Source organism: Mus caroli, chromosome X (genome assembly GCF_900094665.2).
Source record: "Mus caroli chromosome X, CAROLI_EIJ_v1.1, whole genome shotgun sequence".
Taxonomy (NCBI): Eukaryota; Metazoa; Chordata; class Mammalia; order Rodentia; family Muridae; genus Mus; species Mus caroli.
Genome location: NC_034589.1, coordinates 1678592 through 1689976, shown reverse-complemented (window position 1 = coordinate 1689976; position 11385 = coordinate 1678592). Strand labels below are relative to the sequence as shown.

Below are 11385 nucleotides of genomic sequence, written 5' to 3'. Positions count from 1 at the left end.
TTCTTCTTCTTCTTCTTCTTCTTCTTCTTCTTCTTCTTCTTCTTTCTCTCTCTCTCTCTCTCTCTCTCTCTCTCTCTCTCTCTTGGACAGAGAATTTTCTACCACAAAGTAACCCAGTTTGTACCAAAATGAGGATGGTGTGTGTGTGTGTGTGTGTGTGTGGTGTGCACACACACATGGGCTTCTATGTTCTATGTTACATGTGTGGAAGCCAGAAGACAATTTGTGGAGGTCAGATGACACTATGTGGGAGTTGGTTTTGTCCTTGTGGGTCCTGGGGATTGAACTCAGTCAGGTTTGGGCAGTAAGTATTTTCACCCGATGAACCATCTAACTGGCTCTCTCTTCTTGAAACAATATTCTGCATTCACTCAGCTAGGTGAATCTAGAAAAGAGGATGGTCCTTGAGGTCCTTTTCTGTGCATCGAAGAGCAATGTCTTAGACTATGAACAGGGCCAGTAACAGGACCTGCTCTTGTTCGATATCAAGACATGTAGCTGGTAGGGGCTCTGGCCTGATGTCTAGGATTGCTCTTCTTTGGGGTTGGGGAAGCCAGGGCAGGTCAACCTTAGTCTTAAATATGCACTCCTGGTTGGGGTTGCAGAACTTTGTGTTCATGAGCAAAGGCCAGGGTGTTTCTTGGAGCAGCCTCCTGCACGTGGATAGGTGTGGGCAACCTTGGCCTGCCTCCTTAGGTCCAGTAGTGAGAACCCCAAGGTTATGTCAGTGAGCTTGCTGCTGCATTGTTTACTTTGACTCAGACACTATCACTACAGGCATGACTTGTCATTACAAGAGCAGCTAGGTTGACATTTGTGCAATGTATCCATGTAGCTGCTTGTGTGGTCTCAAATGATTCTCACGACTTGACCTAATTTATTACCACATTGTTTCTCTTTCTACAGGATGGCTAGGCATTGTTTGATTTACTTTTCTACTGTCCTAATTTAGAAAAGCTGAACACTGTGTGTGTTTGTGTGTGTGTGTGCATGTATGTCATATTAGGGATTTATCCCAGGGCCTTAAGCATGCTAGGCAAAATACTCTAACAATGAGTTCCATCCCTAGCCCCTAGCATTCTTGCCCATATGTCCAAACCTAGGAGAAATGCAGGACTGTTCATGCACTAAAACTGCTTGTAATAGCAAAAATCTGAAAACAGCCTGATCATAAATCAACAAGAAATGCATAAGTAGACTGTGCTATCCCAACATCAGGGCCTACAACAGACCCAGAAAAAAAAAATCTAGATGCAAAAGAGGTGATGCTGTAAGAGTCTTGACAAATGGCTTGGAGAAAAATGAACGGCTCAGGAGCAAACAAAACAAATGGCTAGGCAGGCGAACCTCTGCAGCCAAACAGTTTGAGAGAAAGCAAGGATTTCAATGGGCTTGATTGGAAAGATTAAAAATCCAATCCATACTAGGGGTGACTGGAAGAAGTGAGCCGGACAAGTTTGGGATGTATATGATAAAGATACAGCATTTACCCATATGAAATTGTTAAAAGAATAAACAAGATCTTGTTTTTAAATGCAAGGAGAGAGTGAGAGGACAAATCTAACCAAGTCCTGTTGCAGTCACTTTGGATTTTATGAAGTTCAACACCTGTGTGGATTTATGGAACTGACCGTATGATGATTCAGAAACGATCCCGAAGCCCCAAAATCTCCATGGTCATTTCCACTTTGTATCCACATCTTCTTGGCCCAAAGTCTTTGTAGCCCTTCGCCACTCTGCTTTTGTCTTTCCAAGAAAGGCATGCCAATGAGATCATACAGTCTCCTATTTTTTGAGACTGTTTTGCTTGGCGTGGTTTCACTAAGGTTCTTTTTCCATTGAGTTTCATCTAAATTGTTGAGCTTATCAATGTTTTATTCTATTGCACACGTGTAGTACAGTTTGCTTATCCAGTTTCCCACTGAAGAGCATTTGGGTTGTTTCCAGCTCAGGGCAGTTATTAATAGAGCTGCTATCAACATTTGTTCATGAGGTTTATGTGAACATAAGTTCTCATTTCTCTAGCAGAAATATTCTAGATGTGCAGTTGTTCTGATGCTATTTGTAAACACGTTCCTTTTTCTTCCAAATAGCCTGCAGAAATTTTTATGTGTGTGTATATGAATGAATGTGCATCTGTGTGAATAAATGCTACCTGTATGAAGGTATCCTGGGAGGCAAAAAAGGTTGCTGGATCTCTTAGAACTGTAGTTAGCGATGCTTGTGAGCCACCTGATGTAGGCGCTGGGAACCAAACTCAGGTCCTCTGCAAGAGCAGCAATTGCTTTTAACCATTAAGCTGTCCCTCCAGCCCATAGTTTGGATTCTAAATGTCCCCTAAACTCTTGAAAGTTTGGCCTAGAACTACTGCGTGTGTGCACAAGTCCAAGAGCTCTAGGCCAGAGGAGCATCATAGGGTAATTTCCTCATCACTTTCTGCCTCATTCTTTGTTTTCCATTTTTTAATTAGATATTTTCTTTATTTACATTTCAAATGCTATCCCAAAAGTTCCCTGTACCCCCTGCCCCACCGCTCCCCTACCCACCCACTCCCGCTTCTTGGCCCTGACGTTCCCCTGTACTGGGTCTGCCTTATTCTTTAAGATAGCATTTCTCACTCAAGCTGAAGCCAGAGAACTTCTGGGATCCAACTGTCCCTCTTCCCCCAGTGGATTTACAGGTTCAGACAGCAAGTGCTCTTACTGAGCCATGTCCCAAACCTTATACACTGTTTTATTTCGGGGGGGGGCAGGGGAGGATGCAGGACGTGTGTGTGTGTGTGTGTGTGTGTGTGTGTGTGTGTGTGCGCGCGCGCGCGCCGCACTTATATATTTATAGAGGCCAGAGATCAACTTCGGGTGTCTCACCCCAGCAGCTATATACCTTGTTTTTGTTTGTTTGTTTGTAAGACAGGATCTCCCTCACTGGCTCTTGAGGATCAGCAATTAGACCATGTGCAGGCTAGGGACCCCAGAGATCCTCCTCTTTCCACCTCCTCAGCAGTGGGACTACAAGCTCGCATCACCACCATTCTCAGGTTTAATGTGGGCTCTGGGTCTCACCCTTAACCTCAAGCAGCTGTGTGGCAAACTGCCAACTGAGCTATCTCCCCAGATATCTAGATTTATTGAAATGAAGGGAACATATATGATACAGAACTGAAAAGTATTAAAAGTGTGAGATGGTGCTGTTTGGAGACTGAGGCAGGGGAATCATGAACTGAACATTAGTCTGGGGTACATAGGTTTTTTTTGGTTTTTGTTTTTTTTAGTTTTTTTTTTTTTTTTTTTTGGTCACCCTGAGTGAAGATGATCATCTCCCAAGGCAAACTGCCTTCATAGAAATCTGTAGATGACAAATGAATACAAATGGTCCAACTTTATGAACACGTGCAGTTAGAACACATATTTACTCCTTTGTATTTTATACAGACAACCCACACATGCACTATGTCAATTCTGACAAAAACAAAAACAAAAAAACCCCAACAAGACAAAAAAAACCCAAACCCCAAAACCCAACCAACCATACAGATATCACCCGGAGATGTTAAAAATAGTCTCAAGTTGAAAAGAATATTGTGGAATATGTTTCAATAATAGTGTTCAACCTTCCATAGTTGTTTTTTGAGACAGGGTTTTTCTTTTATGCCCAGGCTGGCTTCCAACTTAATGGGCTGCTGTGGTTCTTCTGCCTTAGTGTCCTAAATAGTTGGAATTACAAGTGACCACTACCACGTGCAGAAAGTTCCTAGTTTAATTTTGTGATTATATCATGCTCAAAATGTAACAGAGCCCCAGACCTTAGTAGACCCTCAGACCTTAGCACAACTAACTCCATAATGGAAGTACCATTCAGGCAGTAAAACTCAACACATAGACAGCAGCACCTGCTAAAACCAAAACAAAGGCCTGATCCATCAAAGCCCATAGTTCTGGGAAAGTCTCTAAATGGACTGACCTTGCTTTTTGGCTTCTGTAGTTCTGCTTCTGGCTAACTGAAGTATGTCAACTCAGAACGTGGTTTTTGTGCTTCAAAGCTCACCTTGAGAAGACTTGGGACTACGTTGTGATCCCAAACACTGAGTGTAGTCACCAGTCCACTAATAAAGACTTTCTATTGGCTTAAGCCCATGGCCAAGCAGTCTTCTCTGGTGAATACCCCATAATATAAACATGATTGGTTTGTTGGAGTGTCTCACTATGTAGCTTGACTGGTCTGGAACTCATAGACATCTGTCTGTCTCTCTCTACCAAATGCTGGGATTTAAGGTGTATGTCACCACACTAAACTTGGTTTTTAGTTTTTAAAAAATAATATTGGCATCATGAAACAATGGATTATTTAATAATGAAGACATTTTACACACACAGTATCTTTCTGAGGTTAAAAAAATTAATATTTGCTACAATGCTTTATGTTTTCAACATTTCAAGACAAGAAGCTAGCTGCACACCATTAAGTGGCCTTGAACTCCTGATCTTCCTGCTTCATCTTTCTCAATGCTGGGATTATAGGCCTAAGCCATTACACCATTACATCCAGCTTCTTTTTTTTAAAGGCAGAGAATCACCAATATAGCCATCGCCGATCTACCTACCTCTGTCTCCTCAGTGTTGAGAATTAAAGACATGTGCCGCCACACCTGACCTAAGTATTTATGGAAATATAAAACTGCCTTTAAAAAATTAGTGATTTTTTTTGTTGTTGTGCCTAATAATAAATTTTGACTTGCATTTTTCTATGCAATATGAATTGCATGCTTGTGGAGGACAGCATAAAGACCTACCTCACTCTTTCTACGTAAGGTGGTACATGCTTTGATCCGTACAATTCAGTAAACTGCCGCAGTGAGTTCAAGGCCACTGTGTACTACAGAATAAGACTATCTCAAAAGAAAAGCAACCCCATGGAGGCCTGGTGTGCCGTAGTTACAAAGAGCAGCTTCCTTGGTAGTGTGTGCAGTCTGTTACCTTAGGTCTCCTAAGGGACCTTGGACACAATTTCCTGTTTCCAGTGTCCGAGCTAACCGCTGTCTAGGTTTCAGACAGGTGTGGGTGCTGCCTTCAGGAAGCCCCAGGGCACAGTGGCCAGGGTTCACTCTGACCATCTGCGCCAGGCTGAAGCATAAGGAACAGGTGACTGAAGCCCTTTGTAGAACCTAGTTCAAGATCCCAGGCCGCCAGATGTTCCACACCTTAAGGAAGTAATGCTTCATACAGTTGAATGCAGATGGATCTGAAGGCATAGTAATGGAAAAGCAGCTATGAGGTTACCTATGCCGACAGTCCTGCTATTCTGGACAAGTGTTGGGTCCTGAGGTCCTCTTTTTTTTTTTCTTTGCTATTCCACAGCCCCTATTTCTAAAGGATCAATTTTCTTTCTCTTTCTGTGTGCGCATGTGTATGCATGTTGGTGTAGGTGCATGACTATGTTTATGGAGACCAGATGTCAACCTCCAGCATTATTTCTCCTGTTTATTTTTCTGAGACAGAATCTCATTGGCATGGAGCTCACCAATGAGGTGAGTTTGACTGGTGGGCCTGGGGAGCCAACTGTCTTCACTTTCCAGGTGCTGGGATTATAATCCTGTGCCACCAAGCCTGGCTTTTGACTTTATGTGGGTTTCTGGGGATTGAACTATCCATCTGCTCAATTTCTGTGGCCTCTCCCTCCTACTTCTGTAATGAGGATTTGGAAGGGATGACGAGTGTCAGGAGATAAATTGCTTTAGCTCATCTCTTTGGACTTAGCTCAGCTTGCCCAGATGCTCTAATTACAGAAGTGGCCACTGTGGGATCTATTTGCTTATTTGTAAAATTTGTGATTCCTTTCTCAGGAAGATCAATGGGATGATTCTCAGCTTTGTAGAAGGTCCATTAAAAATTGTTGGCTTTAGGGCTGGAGAGATGGCTCAGCAGTTAAGAGCACTGACTGCTCTTCCAAAGGTCCTGAGTTCAAATCCCAGTAACCACAAGGTGGCTCACAACCATCTGTAATGGGATCTGATGCCCTCTTCTCGTGTGTCTGAAGACAGCTACAGTGTACTTACATATAATAAATAAAACTTAAAAAAAATTGTTGGCTTTAAATGTCATAGTCTCTCTCTCTCTCTCTTTCCCTCTCCCCTCTCTCTCTTTGTGTGTGTGTGCACGCACACACACATACACGCACGCATGCACGTACACATGTACACATGCCTGTACATGTGATTAAGTGGGTTACTTTTTATCAACTTGACACAAACTAGAGTCCCCTAGTTGGGAAGAGAGACTGTCAGTTGAGGAATTGTTTTCATCAGATTGGAGATTGGCCATCTGGCACATCTATGGGACATTTTCTTGATTGGTTGGTGTAGGAGGGCCAAGCCCACTTTGGGTGGTGCTATCCATTCACTGGTGGTCCTGATTTGTGTAAAAAGCAAGCTGACATGACCAAGCCTTGGAAAACAGGCCAGTAAGCAGTGTACCTCATGGACTCTGCTTCAGTTTGTGCTTCAGGCTCCTGTCTTGGCTTCCCTCAGCAATGAACTATAATGTGTAAACCAAATAAACTCTCTGTTCCCCAAATTGCTTTTGGTTACACCTTTACATTTTTTTCTTTTCTTTATTCTATTATTAGTATTATTGTGTGTATGTATATGGTATATGTGTGTACATGTGCTCTTGACACTGGATGCATGTGGAAGTTAGAGGACAACTAATTAAGACAAATCTTTTACCCACTGATAAAGTCCCCTAAAAAAGAACGTGCCTACATGATAAAAGCTCTGAAGCAGGGAGAAACGGATAGAGCATACCTCAACATAATGAAGGTGGTGTATGACAAGCCTAGAGCGGACATTACACTTTGAGGAGATGAATGAAAGAATTTTCTCTACAATCTGGAATGAGACAGGGAGGCCACTTTCTCCACTTATACTCAATATGGTGCCTAAATCTTAGCTAGATCTATAGGAAAGAAAAAGAAATAAAGGGACCATCAGTAAGAAAAGTAAAAAATCTCTATTTGCAGACAACATGATCCTTCACATTTTTCTTCTTTTTTTGATTCCTTGCCTTTCTTTCTTCCTCCCTCCCTCCCTCCTTCCCTCCCCCCTTCCCACCCTCCCTCCCTTTCTTTATTTTTCTTATCTATCTATCTATCTATCTATCTATCTATCTATCTATCTATCTATCTATCTATCTATAATGGGGTTTCTCTGTGTGATAACCTTGGCTATCCTGGACTTTCTTTGTAGACCAGACTAGCCTTGAACTCACAGAGATCTGCTCACCTATGCCTCTCAGATCCTTCAAATATTTAAGCCGAGGATTTCATTAGAAAAAGTATGAGAGGAATAACTATGCCCCAAATGACAACAAACAAAACACCGAAAAACAAACCCTGAAAATGGCCAAAGCCAGCTGAGGAATTGAACTTGTTTCTTTCAAACAGCAAGAAGCCAGCAGGTTAGCAGCAATATTCTCTGACAGTCACATTGCCAGAACATAAGTCTCCGGCAGGAATGTGCTGCCCTACTCCCTCACAGGTAAGGAGAAGACAGATTGCTGACGTAATCAGTAGAAAGACAATGGTAACCATAGGAACACACACACACACACACACACACACACACACACAGAGAGAGAGAGAGAGAGAGAGAGAGAGAGAGAGAGAGAGANAGAGACAGAGACAAAGAGACATAAACAGAGACAGAGAGATAGAGAAAGAGAGACAGAGACAGACAGACAGAGAGAGACAGAGAGAGACAAAGTTAGAGAAACAGGGGGGACTTGAATAGAGTCCAGCCTTTCGGTGCAAATCCCCTCAAACACATTAACAAGTAGTTCCAGGAATGGTTACTGAAAAGGGATTATGTCTAATACTGTTTCCAAGAGTCCCTAAGACATCTTTCTGAAATGTCTCATCTAATCTCAGACCACCACAGCAAGAGTCCAAAGGCCACACTCTTGAAGAAGAAGAAAAAAAAAAACAAGAAAAAAAAAAAAAGAAGATCTGTTGTTCTTTAACCAGAGGAGAAGCAGAATTAGGAAGGCTGAGAGTCACTGACATAGGGTAATAGAATAGAGTGGTGGATCCAGAAGTGAACCCATATAGAAATGAGCATGTACGCACACTGGGGGAAAGAGAGTCTCTTTAGCATATAGGGCTAAGAAACCTGGATCTGCTTGTAGAAGAGTTAAGCAAGTCCCTGAACAAAGATCAATTCAAAGTGGACCAAGGAACTTAATCTAACACCTGAAACATTGAGGCCCTTAGCACTGGTTCTCAATCTTTCTAACGCCACGACCCTTTAGTACAGTTCCTCATGTTGTGGTGATCCCCAACCATAAAGTTATTTTTCTTGCTACTCCATAACTGTACTTTTTGCTACTCTTTTGAATTGAAATGTAAATGTCTGACATGCAGGATATGTAATATGCAATCCCCAAAGGGGTCGTGGCCCACAGGTTGAGAACCTCTGCCCTAGAGGAAACTATTTCAAGATATTGTCATGGGCAGGATTTTCTGAACAGAACTCCAACAGCATAGGAAAAATTTCAAATACTGGCGAATAGGATTACATGCAGTTAAGAAGCAACCACCGTTAGCGTGAAGAGATGGCCTGTGGACTGGAAGAGAGTCTTTGCAACCTATATACTACTTGGGGGCTAAAATCTAGGACATAAAGAATTGTAGACTTCCATAAATCATTAAATTAATCAATAAACAGGCTAATGAGGGGGGTGGCAAGATGGTACTGACTGCTCTCCTGAAGTTCAAATCCCAGCAACCACATGGTGGCTCACAACCATCTGTAATGAGATCTGACGCTCTCTTCTGGTGTGTCTGAAGATAGCTACAGTGTACTTATGTATAATAATAAATAGACCTTTGGGCCAGAGCAAGCAGGGAGTGAGTAAGCAAGGCTGTCCGGAGGGAGCAGGGTTGACCAGAGAGAGCAGTGGTCCTAAAAATCCAATTCCCAACAACCACTTGAAGGCTCACAGCCATCTGTACAGCTACAGTGTACTCACATACATAAAAATAAATAAATCAATCTACAAATCTTTTTTAAAAAACAGGCTAATGAATGGAGTAGGCAATTGTTCAAAGAAGAAATGTGAACAGCCAATAAATATTATTCACAATAGGCAAGAAATGGATTAATAGGTGAAAGGGTAAAGCAATTTGGTGTATATGACAAGGGGATTTTATGCAACTAAGAAGAAGGATGAAAGCATGACACATACACACAAGAAGGATGCAAAGTAAGGCAGTCTCAGAAAAACAAATACTGCACGCTTTCATATGCAGAACACAGATTTAAAACTCATCTTGTAGACAAGGCTGGCCTGGAACTCACAGAGGCCACATTCCTCTGCCTGCTAAGTGTTGTTACTAAAGGCATGCACCACTATGCCTGGCTTTGTGTTTTGAAATTTTACAGTTTACAGTTTGGGGTAGCATAAAGATGCAGACTTTCTGCAAGTTGATTTTCCTTTTAGCAAAAGTTAAATACGGTTATTCTAAAAAGTTTATCTCACAATTCCTTTGGACACAAACTGCCTCTGAGAGCAATTTTGTCTCTTCCATTTTGAATATTATACCATTTATTTCCTTTTCTCAATTTTTGTCATTGGATAGATCCACCCAGTACAATGGTCTATTTATTTGATAATAGTTGATATTCTTATCTCATTCGTGGTCAGAAAAGACGAACTTCAACATTTCACTGTAGTGTTTATTGTGTCTCTTTGTACATATATGATAAAGTATTACATAGTAGAGTCATTTCATTATATTCTTAGTTTTCTGAGTGTATTCAACTTGAATAACATGTTGAATTTCATCAGACACTGCATTCATTATTGAGATGGACATAGCCACTAATCTGTTATTTGGAATTTTACTGATAAATTTTGACAATCATGCACCCCTGTGGTAATACAATTTCATCATGTGCAATCTGTGTCTTAGTAATTTCTTTAGGGCTTTTATGAGTCGCATTAGCCTGTAGTTCTGTTTAATGTAGTGCTGTTAGGTTTGGGGGTCAAGGTTCTATATAGTAGTTTCATAAGATGAGCTGGGATAGAAGAGTCTTTCTGGTTTTGGAACTGCGCTTTCTGCATGGCTCTGGATAGATAATGTAAGGCTTGGCTTGTGTAGGGGCAACTCTTTCCGGATTGCTTTTCTCTTTTAGGAATGGCTTCTACTTAACTGAAGGGTACTCCAGGTACTATGTAACAGGAGGGTACACCAGGTTCATACCTGCACAGGCTGGCTGGTTTTCTAGGTCAACTTGACATAAGCTAGAGTTATCTGAAAGAAGGAAGCCCCGACTGAGAAAATATCTCCATGAGATCTGGCTATGGAACATTTTCTTAGCTAGTGATTGAAGTGGGAGGGCCTGGCTCATTGTGGGTGGAGCCATCCCTGGGCTGGTGGTCTTGGGTTCTTTAAGAAAATAGGCTGAGCAAGCCATGATGAGCAAGCCAGTAAGCAGCACCCCATTCATGGCCTTTGCATCAGCTCCTGCTTCCAGCTTCCTGCCCTGTTTGAGGTCCTGTCGTGGCTTTCTTCAGTGATGGACTACAATGTGGAACTGTAAGCCAAATAAATCCTTTCCTTCCCAATTTACTTTTTGGTCATGGTGGTTTTGTTGCAGCAATAGAAATCCTAAGACAATACCCCCGCAAGCTATAATGAAGCTGATTTAGGGAAACTACCTGTTCTGTTTCTATGCTGATATTGTGCTTCTGTATATACAAGTTCAGAGTTACGCTTATATTTTTCTATATATTTTGATGTATGGCATATGTCTGTGAGTGGGTTTATCTGGCTCTATGAATCTGTGACAATAACTCCATTTATTTAGTTCTTTAATGACACAAACCCACATTTCTTGGCCACCTCTGTCTGTTAACCATGTCTCTGTGCCAGATTCCATATGTACACACCCTCATTTAATCCTCACAAGGAAGATGACTCAGCTGCCACCTTTGGTGGCTCACACCTATAATCTTAGCACTCAGGAGGCAGAGGCAGGTGGATTTCTGAGTCCAAGGCCAACCTGGTCTATGGAGTGATTTCCAGGACAGCCAGAACTACATTGTGAGAGCCTGTCTTGAAACAACAACAACAACTAAAAAAATAATAATAAATAAACAAAATAAAAGAAGATGAATCAGAGTTTCCACAAAATCCACTATACCTGGGTCTAGTAAGCAGCAGATTTGAGATCGCTATTCTTGTTCTTTCTTTTAAAATGCTTCGGAGCCAGGCGTGGTGGCGCACGCCTTCAAACCCAGCACTCGGGAGGCAGAGGCAGGCAGATTTCTGAGTTCGAGGCCAGCCTGGTCTACAAAGTGAGTTCCAGGACAGCCAGGGCTATACAGAGAA

General features: G+C 41.9%; 1 non-coding gene across 1 annotated transcript; it reads left to right on the top strand.

The window, feature by feature from the left end:
* The first annotated feature begins 4872 nt into the window (after nt 1-4872).
* Nucleotides 4873-5005, top strand: LOC115030154. The gene has a single exon (XR_003835778.1). It is a non-coding gene; the product is annotated as a small nucleolar RNA SNORA70 (small nucleolar RNA).
* Nucleotides 5006-11385: the final 6380 nt, after the last annotated feature.